This window comes from Carettochelys insculpta, chromosome 2, assembly GCF_033958435.1.
Source record: "Carettochelys insculpta isolate YL-2023 chromosome 2, ASM3395843v1, whole genome shotgun sequence".
Classification (NCBI taxonomy): Eukaryota; Metazoa; Chordata; order Testudines; family Carettochelyidae; genus Carettochelys; species Carettochelys insculpta.
The window spans coordinates 144707397-144726407 of record NC_134138.1 but is presented as its reverse complement, the minus strand read 5'-3'; the positions used below and the strand labels follow the sequence as shown (position 1 = coordinate 144726407).

General features: G+C 45.5%; 1 protein-coding gene across 9 annotated transcripts in view; it reads right to left on the bottom strand.

Annotated features, from left to right (window-relative positions):
• Positions 1-19011, bottom strand: part of CDH18 (cadherin 18) — a 1028199-nt gene that overhangs the window by 60016 nt on the left and 949172 nt on the right. The gene's annotated exons all lie outside the window — the stretch shown is intronic.

Here is a 19011-nt window from a genome sequence, read left to right as displayed (position 1 = left end):
GCCCATGCAAAAGGCTATTTGAAAGTTTACTAATGAAGCACTGAAATACATATTCAGCGCCTCATTAGCACGCCAGCAGCTGCTGCACTTTGAAATTGCTGAGGCTCGCCGCCGCACAGCTCGTCCAGATGGGGCTCCTTTTTGAAAGGACCCCAGCAACTTCAAATTCCCTTTATTCCTAACAGCAGATAGGAATAAGGGGATTTCTAAGTTGCCAGGGTCCTTTCAAAAAGGAGCCCCAACTGGACAAGCCATGCGGCGGCGAGCCGCGTCAATTTCAAAGTGCTGCAACTGCCGGCGTGCTAATGAGGCGCTGAATATGTATTTCAGTGCTTCATTAGTAAACTTTGAAATGGCCATTTGCATGGGCATTTTGAAGTTTTGGGCTAGTGTAGACACGGCCTTGGTGATTACTTGTTCTGTTCATTTCCTCTAAGGCACCTGGCATTGGCCGCTGTCAGAAGACAGGATACTAGGCTTGATGGACCTATGGTCTGACCCAGTAGGGCTGTTCTTATATGTTAAAACAAGTAGAGAACTCTCATTGTTCTACAATAGGACAAGAGCATTTGAATGGGCTCACAATACTTAATATTAGCAGTGATGTTGCATGTAAATTAGATTTTTCCTCAATTGTAAAGAAAGTTTGCACACCACGGAGCCAGAAAAGCATTCCTAAAATGAAGAGTTTTGCTTGCATTGGCAACTCAAAATTAAAGTTACATTTTAATATAGAGCAAGATTGCAACATTTGTGACTTTAATATTTGCACATTCAATTATTCGTGTGCAGCTGACGCTTCCCCAGGGCTCCAGGCAGGAAACACCTGCAGCCACTGCTTCCCCAGTGCTCCAGGGCAGGGAGAGTCAGCATTCCCTGCTTCCCGGGGCTCAGGGGCAGGGAGTGCCCATGGCTGCCACTTCCCTGGGGCTCCAGGCAGGGAGCACAGGCAGCTGCTGCCTCGCTGGGACCCTGGGCAGGAGAGCCAGCAACCATCACTTCACTGGGGTCCTGGGTGGGGAGAGTTGGCAGCTGCTACCTCACTGGGGCTCCAGGTGAATGGTGTTGGTGAAATTCAACATTTGTGAGGGTTCTCAACACTGAACCTACTGTATGACCCTACATGTTGAGACCCTACTGTACATTCTTTTGGTATAATGACTTAATTGTTCATAAATAAATGTCTCAAGTGTTAATTTTTATACCGTATGCCCGGGCACAGGGCCTCCTCAGAGGGAGCCAAAGCAAGCAGATGGGCCTGCAGAGCACCAACAGGACAATCACAGGCAGCTGGGTGGGAGATGGCTCAGCCTAACTGGGGCCGGGTAACTCAATGACTAGTGTAATAAGAGGCCTTTAAAAGCCCTCCACAGTGGGAAGGGCAGGGAGAGAATGTGAGGGGCGAGTGAAGAGAAGTGAGGAGGCCAGATTAGCGGGAGAGAGCAGGCTTGAGAGGATCAGGAACACCTGAAACCACAGAGGGAGACTGAGGAGCTTCAGCGGATCAAGAGCGGGGACTTGCTACTGCTGCAGCCTGGAGAAGTTACCAGGGGCATCGTCTGGGGAAGTGGCCCAAGGAGAAGAGCTGCTGCACCAAGGGCTGAGAGAGTCAGCGCCTCCCACTAGTTGTCACATAGGGTTCCTGGGCCAGAACCCAGCATGAGTGGGTAGGGGCTGGGTTCCTCCCAGACCACCCCTCACCCCAGCAAAGGCATCTGGGCCCTTAAGTGGGATCAGTGGATTGAAAAGAGGCCAGAAGCCCAGGAACAAGACTGATTTTGTCACGAGTCTTTTGGTTTTAGTATGACTTAGGCTGTGTCTACACGTGCTCCAAACTTTGAAATGGCCATGCAAATGGCCATTTCGAAGTTTACTAATGAAGCGCTGAAATGCATATTCAGCGCTTCATTAGCATGCGGGCGGCAGCGGCGCTTTGAAATTGACGCGCCTTGCCGCCACGCGGCGCGTCCAGACGGGGCTCCTTTTCGAAAGGGCCCCGCCTACTTCGAAGTTCCCTTATTCCCATGAGCTCATGGGAATAAGGGGACTTCGAAGAAGGTGGCGTCCTTTCGAAAAGGAGCCCCGTCTGGACGCGCCGCGCGGTGGCAAGGCGCGTCAATTTCGAAGCGCCGCTGCCGCCCGCATGCTAATGAAGTGCTGAATATGCATTTCAGCGCTTCATTAGTAAACTTCGAAATGGCCATTTGCATGGCCATTTCGAAGTTTGGGGCACGTGTAGACACAGCCCTTATGTATTAGAAGTTAGATATGTTGGGTATGTTAGGGCTGAAGTTCAGCTGGGGCCTCTAAACTCCAAGTGACCTGGGCCTCTGTCATTCTCTGAGACTACATCTCGACTGTAGCTGTAACTCAAAATAATTTACACAATTTGTGCTATGTTCAAATGGCACTGAGGTTCGAAATAAGGGGCTATTTTGAAGTTTCTGCTGCCCCTCCCATGATGAGGTCTGCATTAGCCCTGTTCTACATTAGGGAACCAAGTTGATCCCAGACACACAATTCTAGCTATGACTCTAGCATAGCTGGAAACAATGTATCAGAATTGGGGCTGTTCAGGACAAAGGCTCTGATATTCAGATTATGTTGAGTCTTCACTCTCATGAATACACAAATACAGACATACAAAATATGTTTCAAACTATATCTACGTTATCTCTCCATGCAACAGTTCTTAGTGAGTTAAACATAAGAAACAGGAGTAATTATAATAATAAGGTCACTCATAGCTATGGAAGACCTGATTGGAAGAAAATAAGAACATCCATGGGTGGTGGGTGAAGGCTCAGCAGGGAAGGCAAGCCCCAGTCCTGCCCCTTCTGACCTGACGACCCATTCGCCATACAGGCAAGCCCCATCCAAACCCAGCCTAATCCTTTCTGGTCCCCTGGACTGACAGGGATGCAGTTTTTAATCTCCACTCTTCCTCAGTGTCCAGGTAGCCAGGCTGCCATGCTATGGTCCCAGACTCCCACATGGCTGGAGACCTGGGCTGCCATGCCTGAGATCCACTCTTCCCTGGAGGCTGGGGAGCCTGACTGCTGCACCACAGCCCCAGGGTTCCCTGGTAGCTGGGAAGCCAGGCTATTGTGCCATGGCCCCAGCCTTCTTGAATGGCTGGAGAGTGAAGGCAGTTTTAGAAAGGCAATGCCTTCCCTTGTCTACAATACCTGCCTCCCATGAGAACATCAACTCCTACCCAAAACTTTCTTCCTCAGTGTTAGGACTCATATGAAATGAGCCTTTTCAGAAGCAGGCTGAGACTGGGCACCCATTTTTTTTATTTCAGCTTTTCTTGTGTTTTGACATTGTTAGTTTAGCCTTACCTCACAGCCAGACTCTAATGGCGGAGAGGGCACCTCTGGTGAGTTCCCATACACCCCGGGTCGGGTTAAGGCAACTGGGTGATCTCTGGTGATGCTGTACCTGCACAGCCAGGCGCCAAGGAACAACTTGTTAACATGTCTGGGGACTGAGTGGCAATTCTAGCTACACATCTCCATAAAGTTTTCTCTTTAACAATTCTCGCAAGGTTTTTGGGGAAGCCTGCCTTATTCCAGCCACCATGATAGGACACCTTTCCGTGCCAAGCCAGCAGTAAGTAATCGAGCACCTCTACATCACTGACCAGCCTTTTGCTCACATTCAGTCAGCATCTGTTCCTTATCAATGTCATGAAATCATGAAGTCCAGACACAGGAGGAGATGTTGAACCTGATGAAGCAGCAAATAGAACTCCTGTGAGAACAGGTATTTCAAACTGCTCACAGCTCTAGGAGGTTAATAGGAAGCTGGGACTCCACTGGAGACCAGTGGGACTATATGGAATGTGACGGTAGGTGTGCATCCCATCCTAGGAGTGATGTGTCTATGAAGATGTTGAACACCAGTGGATTCTATAAAAGCTGCATGACTGTGCAGATGTCTGAATTGGTTGAAAAGAGCAAGGAATCTTTTACTGTATTGGGCATTGGCAGGAGTTTGTTTATGTTGTGCCAGTAGGGTACATAATTTGCCCATAACCAGGCTTGGAGGCACGGCCTGTGTAACTTTTCATTTTGAAAAAGGAAGGTTGTGGTGGTCATGCCGCCTAGGAGTTGCCGGCAAATTCTGGCAGACACTTGTGGGCTGTTCCATGCTGTTGAGCTCAAGACAGAATCAGAAAGTGTTTTGTTGGAAGTGATGCAGTTGCTTTGAGGAAGCTGAGGTTTGCTCCAATGAATTCAAGGAGTTGAACAGTTGTTAGAGTGGAGTTTTGTAAGTTTATTTGAAGTCCTACAGATGTGAACTCAAATATAGCTGTCTGCAGGTGGATGCTTTCAGCAGGCAGTTGTCTAAGTACTGGAAGATAATTATTCCCTTTCTGCATAGGCAGCTACTGTGGCTAGTACTCTGGAAAACACCCACATCCCAAGGGAGAGACCAAGGGGCAGAACTTTGTACTGAAAGGGGTCCTGTGTTATTGTTAGACACGTGCATTTCTAATGTGAGAGATGGATAGATATACAAAAATGTATGTCCTGGAAAATAAGTGCGGATATCTAGTTCCCCCTCTTGAATGCTGAGATTATAGTGATTAGCAGGACCATTTTGAATCTTTATTTATTTATTTTTTTTACAAACTGGTTGAGTCACTGTAGATGGAGAATAGGTCTCCAACCTCCTTTTTCTGCTTTAAAAAGTAGCTGGAACAGATGCTCTTCCTTCTGTACATGGTTGCTATGGAGTCTACTGGTCCCAGAGATATGATACAGGTTACCTCTTCCCACAGCAGATATACATGAGAAGGGTCCCACTCCCCTGAAGAGGGATGGTTAAGGATGAAAGGTAGGGGGATTTGCAGGCAAGGAGGATGGGTGTTACTGGTTTTGATGATTTCTAATACCCATCTATCCATGGTGATGGACTGCCAGATGGGTTAGTCTGAAAGTAGGTAATCTTCAAACATTTTGCCAGGCCTAGATTGTGCCAGCATTGAGAGTGATGGGATTACTGAGCCCTTGACCAAGGCTTCAAATGTCTTCCCTGGAGATTAATGCCTGAGAGGCAGTCAGTGAGGAAGCAGACTGCCTTATCCTCAAAGTTCTCTGTTTCTGCCTTTGTTAGTCACAATACTTATTGTGTAGAGTATATGGAGGGGTTGGAAGCATTGAGGAGTTTGATAATTGGTCAGCCTTCTCTTGTTCCTAGGTGTATACGGAGACTGCAACACAGTCTTTGAATACTTCAAGGTAAGAAATAGCTTATCCATTTTGTTCACAAAGAATTTGGAGCCTTCAGACAGGAAGTCTTCTATGATGGACTGTATTGCCTTTGAAAAACCAGATATATGAAGACAAGAGGTTCTCCTCATATCATCCACTGTTGTTATAGATGTCACTGTGGAATTAGCAGAATCAAGTGTTGTAGCATCAGTTTGAAGTGACCTTCTGTGACGAGAGCATTGAACTGAGTCTGTCTGTCTTCTGCTCTAAATTCCAAGAGACTTGAATGGTTATTATGATTGTACTTGGTGAGTAGGTCTTGTACTTGGTGAGTGGTAGAATTAGTGCTGAGGAGAGACGGCTGCAGTACACATGAAATAGGTAAGTCTTTGTGGAACAGGAACTACTGTGATGTACCCAGACTTCATACCAGTAGGCTAGTACAGCTTGGTACTTTGTTCTGGAAAGTGCTCACCAACACTGCCATGTAGCCACAGAGCATAATACCAGCATTAGAGCAGAAATGCTTAATACTGCTTGTTTGTTTACAATTGCCAGTGATGTGGCATGGTGTTTCATCCTCCTCTTGGTTCCAGTGGTGGTGCTTAATTATCTAAGAGCTCTTGGTTTCTTGATACTGGTGGTACTGGAAGGACCTACTTTATCAGTTGTTTCTATGACCAGTCAGTTGGTACGGGGAACCTTTGACTTTCATTAAAACCCCTTTACTTCATCTTTATTAAAACCCTTTTACTTACTGGTTGACTTCAGAGTTGGGGACATGTAGCCCTGTTTCTTTACTGACTTGTTGGCAGGCTGGTCAGGATCTCTTCATATGTGAGAGGGGATTTTGTCTGAGGTGGTAGTTAGTGATTTCTGGCCAGGAGGGGTGCATACCTCTGGCTGAGATACCAGGTGATGAGATTTCTCCATGAGGAGAAACATCAGCTGAAGAACTGTTTTCTTTCTTGTGTGGACTTTCAAACTGTGACAATGGGAGCACTTCTGTGGTATATGTCCCTCACTGAGATAATGGACAGAGTGTCTGTCTGAGAAGAGTATTAAAAACCTGCAGGTAGTGTTGCATTTGAAGCCTGTGGAGCTAGACACAATAACATAATATAAAAATCGTCATACGGGTCAGATCAAACATTATCTGACAATGGCCAATGCTGGATACCCCAGAGGGAGTGAACAGAAGAGGAAATTATCAAGTAGCTAATAAATATTGATGAACCTACTTTCTATGAATATATCTAGTTCTTTTCCAAACCCCATTAAAGTCCTGGTCTTCATAAAATCTTCAGGCAAGGAGTTCCACAGGTTGATTGTGCATGGCGTGAAGAAATACTTCCTTTAGTTTATTTTAAACCTGATATCTATTAATTTCATTTGGCGATTACTAGTTTTTATGTGATGGAAACAAGTAAATAACTTTTCCTTTTTCACTTTCAGCAGATAGGTCATGATTATATAGACCTCTGATAGAGGTCTATATAATCATGACCTATCTGCTGAAAGTGAATAAGGAGTCTCCTTCGTTTTTAAGATGAAGCCTCCTTCATTTTTAAGATGAAGTCTTTTAAATCCCTATTCATATGGCACCTGTCCCAAATCGTTAATCATTTTTATTGCCCTTTTCTAATGCCAAGCTATCCTGTGTGAGATGAGGTGACCACATCCTTATTCAGTATTCAAGATGTGAGCACACTAGGGATTTATATAGAAGCAATAAGATATTCTCTGTCTTATTCTCTATCATTTTTTACATGATTCCTAGCATGGTTTGCTTTTTAGTCTGCTGTTACACAGAGTGGATGTTTTCATAGATCTACATTGAGATCTCCCAAGATTTCTCTCCTGATTGGTAATAACTGAATTAGTTCCCATCAATTTCTATTTTTAATGTGCATTAGTCTGCATTTATCAAGATTAAAAAGCATTTGCCATTTTGTGCCCAATCACCTAGTTTTGTGAAATCCTTTTGAAGCTCTTCACAGTCTGCTTTGGTCTTAACTATCTTGAGCAGTTTACTATCACCTGGAACTGTTGCCACTTCTTAAGATCTTTTATAAACAGGTTGAATAGGACTGGACCCTGTATGGACCTTTTGAGGATAACACTAGTTCCCTCTCTCCCTTCTGAAAGTTGACCATTTGTTTCCTGTCTTTTATGAATCTATGAGAGGACCTTCTCTCATCACATAACAGCATACATTACTTAGGAGCCTTTGGAGAGGGACTTTGTCAAAGTCTTTCTGGAAATCTAAGCACACCAGATCCATCTTGTCCACAAGCTTATTGACCCTCCACCACTGCCACCCAAGAACTCTAGGGCTACATCTACAGTAGAGAGTTTTGTCAAGAAAATTAGTGTTTTGTCAACAAAACCCATGGATCATCCACACTGAAAATGCATTCTATCGACAGTATATTGACAGAACTCGCCATTTTCATCGACAGCCTTCTACCTCTCCCCCACAAGGCAGAATGCCTCTTTTGGCAGATTTTGTTGGCAAAAATCAAGTGTGGAGGCTCTGGCATAGGCCTTTTGTTGACAGAATGGTCCTCCATGGTGCTGACCAGGGGGACACCCTGTCCACAGCAATCACAGCTCTATGCAGGAAAGCTGAGAATGCGTGAGCAGTAGCGTGCTGACCAGCTGTCCAGCACACCTAAGAACCACACATCCTGACCTGCAGCCGAAAGGCTGCACTCCAAGGCACTCCAAGGCACCTTGGGAGAACAGCTGAAGGGGTCCCAGGAACCACCCTAGGGCAGCAAACACCGAGCCACATCATGGACCAGGTGAGCTTGTGGGCCAAAGAGGCCATCCCACTGGACGCCAGCACTAAGAGGTGCAATGCCCTGGGCTATGCTCATCTTGCCACAGCCCTGGCTGAGAGAGGACACCCTGACTACACCTTGGAGCAGGTGCAGGCATGGAATGCATGGCAAAGGTTGGGGGCAGGGATGGCCACCTACCCTAGTATGCAGAACTGCGCTAGCTCCTGGTGGGGGCAAGGAAAGTGTTCACAGCACACCAGCTGTTGACATGGCAGAGGAAGTGCCCCTTGCCACCACTGGAACAGGAGCCAGAGCAGCCAGGGATCTCACTGGGGGCACAGATGGAGACAGACATGGACCCGAGTCCAGACATGGGACAACGAGATGATGCTCAGATTTTAAAATCTGTCTTTTTTAGTTCTCATTGTTATTTTCTTACTTTTTTTTTAATTTCTATTTCCACTTTGGAAAAAAATGTGCAGTTAAACTGTCCATGTTGATCTTGTTAGAAAAGTTAACAATTGCTGCCTGCTGATTTGCATGCTTTGGTGATTCGCATCCTCTTTCTTTTCATTGAAATGTACTATTCTGTCTCCAAGTGTTTCAGAAAATGTGCTGCTTTGATGGATTTTTGAGGTGACTGTATTTCCCAGGAATCATTTCAACACTAGAGCATAAAGCACTGCACATTTTATTAATATCTCACTGAGCTTCTGCTTTGCTTGTCTTTTCTTTAGAAGTTGGCATGGGAAATAGAACAATGATGGTCGGGAGGAAGAAAAAACAAATAATAAAACCAAATATCTTTGCTTTCCAGTATTTCATTTTGTCTTAAAGCCTCAAGGATCTTTCAGATTATGTTGCTGCAGAATAATGTCTCAAACACTCTTATTTCCTATCTCACTGTGTGATCAAAGCTCCCACAGGCTAGGCCTACACTGAGTCATAATGCTGGCAGCTTCAGGCAAATGAGCAGTCCTGAAAATGCAAATCAATGCTCATTTACATACTCACATGGTTAATTTGTATATTTGTGCAGCTAATTTACATATTCATGTAAGATTGCCCTGCTGACAGACACTGCTGCCTGCAGAAAACAAGCAGTATAGATGTGGTTCTGCCAGCAAAAAAACCCTTTGTTGGCAGCCCCTTATTCCTGATTTTTGTCTACACTGGTTGTTTTCTGTGGGCAGCAGCCTCTGCCAGTAGGCCAATCTCATGCAAATATGCAAATGAGTCCATTTGCACTTTCGAGACCACTCATTTGCATCAAGCTGTCACCACTATGGTTCAGTGTAATCCTAGCCCCAGTATGCAGAATTGTTTCACTTGGTCATTTTTTACTTTCTTTTTTTCCCAGAATTTCAGACATCCAGAGTCTAAGGACGTCTGTGAGGATTTGACATTACTACCAGCAGGTAGCCCTGCTACTGTCAAGTTATTTTCTTTGTTCCAATTCTCTGCATCATCTGCTCTGCAGGTTACAATCCTCTTTGGAAAAAAAAAAGAGCTAGGAATTATCATGAATAAGTCTGTGTGTGCACTGGAATTCAGGTTTTGGACAGTTTTTTATGTTTATCCTAATGACTGCAAATTCTTTCTCCGATCTCAACCATTATGGATATAAATTATATGAGGTCACTTGATAGCTACATAGGAATAAGGTAATAAACCACCATACGAAGACAGTATAGCATCTATATCAGACAGTGGCCGGTACTACCTCCTTGAAATGGAGGAGTGGGAAATTCTGTATTACACAGTTATAGCATAGCTTACTGCCAAAGAAATGAACTTTCAAGTCTTCAATAGTTTTATGTTTTATGCATGAGGGTTTTGATCCTTTCCAAAAGTTAAAATGGTTACTCGCCATTTCAACTGTTCTTCAAGATGTGATGCTCTTATCTATTCAAGTTAGGTGTGTACGTGCTATGTGCATGACTGTGGTAAAGATTTTCCCTAGCTGCTACTTGTTGCATTGGCTGTGGCGCTCCATGGAGTGGCGCTGGTGTGGAGCCCTATATATGACCCGGCTGACCAGACCCCCCCCCGTCTCCAGTTCCTTATTGTCAGCGACTCTGACAGTGGGGAAGGAGAGTGGGTTTCAAATAGCTAAGAACATCACATCTTGAAGAACAAGAGTTCCAATCGTGAGTAACCCTTTCTTCTGTGAATGCTTGTTCCTATTGGTTTGAGTTAGGCGATTCCCAAGCCAAATCCAGGAGGAGGGTTTGGAGTCAACAAATGGCTGACTCAAAGACAGCAGCCATAAAGGCTGCATCTCATTTAGACTGCTGCACTATAGCATAGTGAAACAGAAAACCAAATACAGAGGACCAAGTTGCAGCTTGACAGATTTCCCAGAGAGGCACTTGAACCAGTAAGGCAGTTCAGGATTCCTGTGCTCACACGGAGTGCACCATAACACATGTGAAGATAAACTTAGCGAAGTCATAGGACACATACAGGACATAATCCAGGAAGATGCTCTGTGATGACACTGGAAGCCCCTTCATTTGATCAGCAATGGCCACAAAGAGCTGTGAGGTCTTATGTAATGTAAAAGGCAAGCACCTGCCTCATATTGAAAGAACTCACATCAAGGGAGCTGCTGCTCCCATAGGAAGATGTGATTTTTAGGACAGAAAACCAGAAAGAAAATGTCCTTGCTAGTATGGAAGCCAGAGACCACTTTCAGTAGGAAAGCTGGGCCAGGGTGGAGTTGCACCTCGTCCTTATGGAACATGTATGCAGAAGATTCTGTCATGAGGGCCCAGAGCTCAGACACCATTCTGGCAGAGGTGATGGCCACCTGGAAGACCATTTTCTAGGAGAGGTAGAGAGAGGAACATGTGGGCAAAGGTTCAAGGGGGCAGGGCATGAGCACCTGGAGTATTGGGTTAAGGTCCTAGGCAAGACTTGGTGGGTGTACTGGAGGGTAGAGGCAGTTCATGCCCTTGAGAAATGAGCAGAACTCGGGACACTTGTGGTTGTTCCAGGATGCGATGAGGTCCAGCCAGGGAAAACCCACTTTTGGAAGACAAAGTGGAGGATGTCCAGGATGACTGACCACTCATGAGAGATAAACCAATGACTGAGGTGGACTGGACCCCCAGGAGACAGGATGCCTCCAGGAGGATAGGATGGCTATGCAAAGATCCCACAGACCTGAAGCCTCCGCACAAAGTGGGGAGAAGTGGGCTCCCCGACAGTTGATGTAGTACATGGCTGTGTTGCTACATAGCCTCAGAGATGTGGTAGGAAGTCCAGCTGAACAAGGCAAACAGCCCGAAGCTCTCACATGTTGACTTGGAGAGATAACTCCTATGCAGACCACATAGCCTGAGTAGGGAGATGACATAGGTGGCCCCCCAGCCCAAAGTGGACGTGTTCATGACAAGGGACATGAGGGCAGGATATGAAAAGGAATCCACCACGGAGGGCACTGGAGACATGTCACGACACTGTGACCACCATGTCCATTCCATCTCAACCAGGACAATACACCGACTCCAACTATGCCTGAAGAGGGCAAAGTTGCAGCCTGGTAAACAGGACTATGTGTGCCTGCTGCCATGTGGCCCAACAGGTGGCGGCATGTCTGGACCATGGTATTCAGGAACTCTGATAGGGAGCATTGGAGTTGGGTGATAGTGGATGCTTGTGGTGGGGCTTATGTTTATAAAAGTCCAAGCGCCCATGGGATTGAAATGGCTTGGACTGAGACTGCAGCTTGACAGGCTCCTGCTGTGTTGCCAGGGTGTGCATGCCCTAGGACTTCATAGTACTCCTAGAATCCTTGAAACTGATGAAGCAGGTCTTTCACCACAAAAGTTTACGATCCAAAATATCTGTTAGTCTATAAGGTGCCATAGGACTTTTTGCTGGTTTTGAAGATACAGACTAACTCAGCTACCCTCTGATACTTGAGACTAAGGAGGCAGAAGTTGGTTTGTTCTGCAAACAAACCCACTCAGTTAAAGGGATGTCTTGGATAGTCTACCGAACTTCTGGTGAGAGGCCAGAAGGCTGCAGCCATTGCTTGGCCATTTTACCTTCTAGTAGGAGGGCAGAGAGCTTCTCCAGCAAAACCACTTTCAGCAAATCCTTGGGCACCAAGTCCTTAAATTTGAGGCCAGAAGTCCAGAAGTTGAAATTATAACGACTCAGGATGTCCTGCACCCTGAGCACTAAGCCCCTCATAGAGTACACCTTTCTCTCTGCCTCTATGGATGATCACCTTGTCATGTTGAGTGGGCTTGAGTGTTCCAATGAATCTGAGAGTTATGTTATAGGGAGTCTTGTACTCCTGGCAGGGTCCAGACTAGGAACAATCCTAAAAGTCCTCAACAGTAGAAGAGATAGAGAATACCAAGAGTGGTGATACGATGGTTGAGAAGGTGGAAGAAGGCTGCAGTGGAAATGAGCCTCCCAATCATCATGGATCCCATTCCATTGTAGCTGGGCCTTCTATCCATCAAGAATTGTGTGATGACTCAAGTGCCACAGTCCACCCCGATGTTGAAAGAAGTAACCCATGGGTATCTTCCTATGTACTACTCTGCTAACCTTAAACCCTACGGCAACTGGTGATTGGCAACGGGCCTAGGACTGTGAAATCTGGAAGCTTTTAGTCATGGACTAACATATTGTTGGTGACTGTATATATCTCTTGTTCTGTTTCAAGGACTGTGATGGTAGACAATTTGGCTGATAATTCCATGACTGATCAACCTTTTAGGATCTGCTCTGCTCATCCTGTATGGGGTGGGGGCTAGAAAAGGTGTCCTAAATATAATCTGCCTCAACCTTCCTAACTGGATAATTGCGTCCAGTGGGTTCATTTCCATGCATCAAAATTGAATGGTAAGCTTTGGAACATGGAGTACTCAAACTCTAATGGACAACCCAGACTGTGGCCAACTCAAAAGACCCATGTGATTATCGCCCACGAGCTGTGATGATTCAACATCAATATAGCTGCTCTGGCAGAAACATGAAGACCAGAAGAAGGATAGCTAAGAGATGAAGATGGAGGATAAACCCTTTTCTGGAAAGAAACCCCAAATGAAGAGAAACAAATTCATGGAATAGGATTTGCCATCAAAAACAAACTGACAAAGATCCTATCTGAAGTCCCTGCCAACATCAATGAGCTTCTTATGACTCTCCACTTCAAGCTTGCCAAAAACCAACAAGCAACTCTCTTGAGTGCTTGTCCACCAATTCTGGATGCTGAAGATGATGTGAAGAAGTTCTACATCCACTTGGACACAGTCTTGAAAGACAATCCCAAAGAAAAGATAATTTTCTTGGGGGATTTCAATGCCAGGGTCAGAAGACATATGGACCTCTGGCAGACTACCATTGGGAATGAAGGAGTTCGCAACAGCAACTCCAATGGGAAATGTGCAGAACATGAGCTTTTCTTCCACTAGAAAAACACATTTAAAACCTCATGGCAATACCCTTGATCAAAGCACTGGCACCTCATAGACTATGTCATCATCCGCACTCAGGATTGGTGTGATGTCCTTCTCACATGTGCAGTGAATAGCGCTGATGATTGCTGGACTAATCACTGCCTACTTGATCCATGATGGCAATTAGGATTGTCACCAAATGGAGAAATCTGAGGAAACATATCAATGTACAAGGCTTGAAGGACCCCATCAGATGAAGTGACTTCCAGATAGCGCTCTAAAGGAAGCTCCTGACAGTGCACCCTGAAAATGTGAAAGAACATTGGTGTTAACTGAAAAAAGCCATCATTGGAGCTTGTGCAGAAACTACCTGTTACCAGTATGGGAAGCATCAGGATTGGTTTGATGAGAATGATGTGGAAATTGAATGCCTGATTGAGGTGAAAAGAAAAGCCATTAGGGGCTGGCAAAGTTACATCAACCCACAAGGAAAAGAGAAGTGCATGCCAAGGTCAAGGCAGAAGTCCAAAATAAAACAAAGACTCTGAAAAACTAATGGTGGACTGAGAATAGATGAGAACTACAGCATCTTTCAGATATCTGTGATACAAGAGGCTTCTTCAATGCCACCAAACCCATGGAATCAATCCCCTAAGATTAAAGGCAGATGGTACCGAGCTCTTGAAAGACAATGAAGCAATTGCTTCTCGCTCGTGGAAGCACTATAATGAGCTCTTGAACTGCCCTTCCACCGTGGTCCTAGAATTCCTTGACCAATTCCCACAGCAGTTGCGGAAGGATGATTTTGTAACACTTTCTACCCTGAGTGAGGTCCAAGTTGCCATCAAGAAGATGAAGTGCAACAAGGCAGCTGGACTAGATGAAATCCACATTGAAGTTTTCAGTGAAGGTGGGTCAGAGCTTCACAAACAACTCCCCCTCCTGATTTTCAAAATCTGGGATAGGGAGCAGATGGTGTGAGAGATCAGTGACACACTGATCAACAGTCTCTTCAAGAAGGGCGACAAGTTAGACAATTAAAACTATTGTGGTATCTGCCTCCTGGCAACGGCAGGGAAAATCTTAGCTTGAATTCTGGCAAACCTACTCCTTCCATTCTCAGGAGAAATTCTCCCAGAATCCCAGTGTGGCTTCTGACCATAAAGAGGAACCGTAGACATGATCTTCACTGCCCAGCAACTTCAAGAAAAATGTGAAAAAACTCATGAGTTTCATCAGCTTGACCAAATCATTTGTCTCAGTTGCAGTACCTGCTGTTGCACTATCTTCTTAAAGATCATCTGGTCCCCCAAAATCATTAGCATCACAACAACATATTGAGCAACAATGGATACCAAAGTGACCCCTTTGAGGTCAAAATGGGAGTCAAACAAGGTTGCATCCTTGCCCCATCACTGTTCTGCATCTCTGTCACCACGACCCTCACCTTATTGATGGGAAGCTTCCAGATTGTCTATAGAATTAACTAGAAGATTTTCAATCTCAGGAGACCGAAGACCAAAAGCAAGACCTCAATGACCTCAATCATGGAACTCCAATACATGGAGGACAAGATGGTTGTTACTCTTTCTCCTGGAGCCCTTCAGACCATCTTAAGCACCTTCTCCAAAGCATGAAAGAATCTCAGCTTCACACTGAACACCAAAAAGACCAAGGTGCTGCTCTAACCTTCGCCGTTGGGACAATCTCATGGACCTTCTGTTGAAGTCAATGGAGAACTGCTGGAAAATGTGGAGCTTTTCCCATACCCTGGAAGTCATCTTTCTGCTGAAACTCACATTAACATAGAAATCCAGCATTGTCTGAGCTGTGCAAGCTCTGCTTTTGCCTGCCTGAGACAAAGGGTCTTCAAAAACTGGGACATCTATGAATAAACAAAGCTCCTTTTATACCACACTTTGGTTACTCCAATGCTACTGTATACATGTGAAACCTGGACAACATACAAGTGTCATCTGAAGGCACTTAGACAATATCCTCACTGCTGCCTCAGGAGAATCCTAAATATCTCTTGGAAGGATGGGTGCACAAACACTAGTGTCCAGGAACAATCGAACATGACCAGCACTGAAGCCATTATCATTCACCTCCAACTTTGTTGGACTGGTCACATGGTTTGGCTGTCTGATTAGGGCCTTCCAAAACAGATTCTGTTTCTGGAGTTGAAGGAAGGACGGAGGAGCACTGGGGTCCACAGGAAGCAATGTAAGGACCTGCTGAAGGCAAAAGTGAAGCATCAGTGTCGACATTTGGGAGAATGTTGCCCAGGACCAGCCCCAATGGAGAGTGGTAATACATGTGGGGTTAGCACAATCTGAAAGGTCCCATCATAGTGTAGATGAGAAGAGGTAGAGAAGAAGAAGAGCACCAAATATGCCCCACAGACCTCCAACAGCTACCAACACCTGCCTCTTGTATGATATGATCTGCAGCTCGAGAATCAGGCTGACTAGCCATCAACAGACTCACAAATAGGAGGGTGACATAAACATGTCCTACTTGCTATCAAGTGACCACCAAGAGAGACGCCTTTCTTCTGAGTAGATCCAAGCATCTAGCATCCTTGTACTTCAGGGCCAGAGCTTGTTGTCCCTGATGCTCCTTTTCATTTACAGCTTCCAGGCTCAATGATCAAGATGTGGGATGGGTATAAAGGTATGAGAAATCTCTAACCACTGCAAAGCATTTATGCTCCACCCCATGGACTATGGTAGGGATGGAGGAGAGTGTTTGCCAAACGGTGGTTGGTGAAGGACAGGATGGTTTAATTAAACATGTGGCCACATGTGGTGGTGCCTCCGAGGTGAGGTCATCACATGTAGTGTCATTTGACTCAGTGACTTCCTCTACAGGGAGATGGACCTTGCCAAAGGAGGTCCTGGAATGCTCAAATCCATGGGCAGAGGCCCCAAGATGGAGGAACCTGCCACTGTCTCATCTGGAAATGAGCTGCAGGAGGCCAACAGGGGCACTACTGGTGCTGAAGCTACCTGCTGAACAGGCAGAGTGTGGGGGGGCTTCCTCTGGAGGAGTGGAAAGGTGAGGGTTTGGAGTGGAGTGACTGATGGTAGCTTCAGGAGCCAAAGAAACAGGTTGAGAGTGAGGCCAAACAGGAGGCATAGTGCCCTGTGCCTCATGGTACACTCAGGGTATCAAGAGCTGCTGCTGGGAAGAGGCTACTGGAGAGCACTGAAGTTCTTGTGCAGATTAGTTCACCCCTGGGATGGAGGATTGGATATGACCAAGACCTCTTGCAAGGAAGCAGGCAAGATCGAGCCAGAAGGCCATATGGGGAACAGCAATGCTAAGAGGCGCCGTTTTTCAGTGCCAACCTGGAGTAAAGAGCAGTGTGCTGTGCACTGAAGAAGGATGTGTAGAGCTCTGCCAACTCTAAGACGAGCTGCTGCAGCCAAAGCGATGCTCCTTATGAGTCCGGGGTTTAAAACCTCTCCAGATACAGAACCTACCTGGTAGATGAGCTTCACCCAAACAACAGAGACAAGAATTGTGAGAGTCAGTTGTTGGCATGGAGTTTAAGCAGAAACTTAGCGGCTTAAAGCCCTGGGACATTTTTCACGCCCTAAGCTCCCAAAGGGGAGATGGGAGGAAAAGGAAAGACCTTTCCCACCCACTGGCTGCCTAACACTAACTAACTGAAAACAATGGCTATGCTAAAGAACTGCTTACAGCTATTTACACAACAAAATGCTACCTGGCCAAAACACAGTAACTCCTAGGAAACAACCGATACTTTTGTGTATGTGAACATGTTTCAAAATACGTGTCATATACACCCTAACCTTACTAAAGATAAAGGGTTTTGACAGAAATAATGAATAAGGATTGTTGCCTCAGAGGTCTGGAGCAAGATGTAAGGGGAGGCAACAAACAGATATTATGATACATTTAAGATGGTACATAAGTTGTTTGTCTCAGTCTATAAATGTTGGGATACCTCACCATAAACCTCCATGTGGCCCAGAGGACAGCAGAAAGTCCCACTGCTGACTGAGTCCCTCCTTGGCTCTGAGCACTTGTGTTAGTGTAACTTGTAACCATGGAGCCAGAGTGCCAAGTCGGTGCATCGAGGGCAATAAACCTCGCTGAGTGCCTCTGACACTGAATTGTGCCCATGGTCATTCTTTGTGATTGATATTAAGGTTTACAGAATAAGCAGACTGCATTTTCTGCCAGTCCCAATAAGACTGGAGTTCCAAGAACAAACCTTTGAGCAGGTGTATCAACCTAGCAGCAGTAACAACATTTTCCACTGCATTCTCAAGATTATTTGCAACTTTATGCTAATAGATGGCTTGTATGAGAGTGTATTGCTTTAATTTATAAAAATCAAAACTTCTCATATATATGGATATAAATTTGAATTTCAATTTTGAGGAGTAAAGGCACTTCGAAGTAGTGTGGGCACTAGGAAGTGCCTGTGGCGACATATATGCCGGCACTTCAAAGTTTGACACTTTGAAGTTGCTCCAGGGGAGAATTAGCCTTAATGAAGTGCTGCATAATCACTTTGATTACCATACCCCCTTAGAAGTTGGGGGCAACTGTAGACAAGCCCAAAAATAGTGTAGACCCAGCCCCAGTGTTTAAAAACACCGAGACTTAAAATGTACAGCTTGATAATCAGCTTAAACTGCTAGATGCTAGCTATATTTATGTTAGTACTGACCCAATTCACTATCATTAGGTGAACTCCAGCTTTAAAAAGGAATGGTTGAGTTTCTCAACATGGGTTATAGTCTTAAAAAATACTGTTCATTTGTCAAAAAATATGAAAAATTATCAATTCACACAAAAGGCCCTGATGGGAGAACATTACATATAGGGTGCGTCTACACAAGCCGGTTACTTCGAAGTAGGTGGCACAATGTCGGAATAGTACGTGTCGCGTCTACACGTGCCGTGAGCTATTTCGATGTTGAAATCGACGTTAGGTGGCGAGACGTTGAAATTGCTATTCCTATCTGAAGATGGGAATAGTGCCCTACTTCGACGTTCTACATCGAAGTAGGGCATGTGTAGACAATCCATGTCCCGCTACTTCAAAATAGAGGGGTCCTCCATGGTGGCCATCAGCTGAGGGGTTGAGAGACACTCTGTCCAGCCCCTGAGGGGCTCTATGGTCGCCGCGTGCAGCAGCCCTTAGCTGCTGCAGGAGGTCCATGCTGCATTCATGGGGTCTGCAACCGGCTGTCGGCTCTGTGGATCTTGTGCTGTGCAGGGCGAGTGTGTCTGGGAGGGGCCCTTTAAGGGAGCGGCTTGGGGCTTTGCTGGCCCCTTATTTTGACAGGGAGCGCTTGTGTGTGTGGACGCTCCACATTTCCTTCTGGGGTGGCTCCTTTCAATGTTCCCCATTGCTACTTTGATGTTGAACGTCGATGGCACCAGCCCTGGAGGACATGTGGATGATACGTGTCGAAGTAGCCTATTTTGATGCCATTATTTTGAAAGAGGTTACTTCGACGTAGTGTGCTAGTGTAGATGTAGCCATAATGGGTTTGGCACCGATGTGACAAAGGCTGTAAAACTGTATAGATCAAT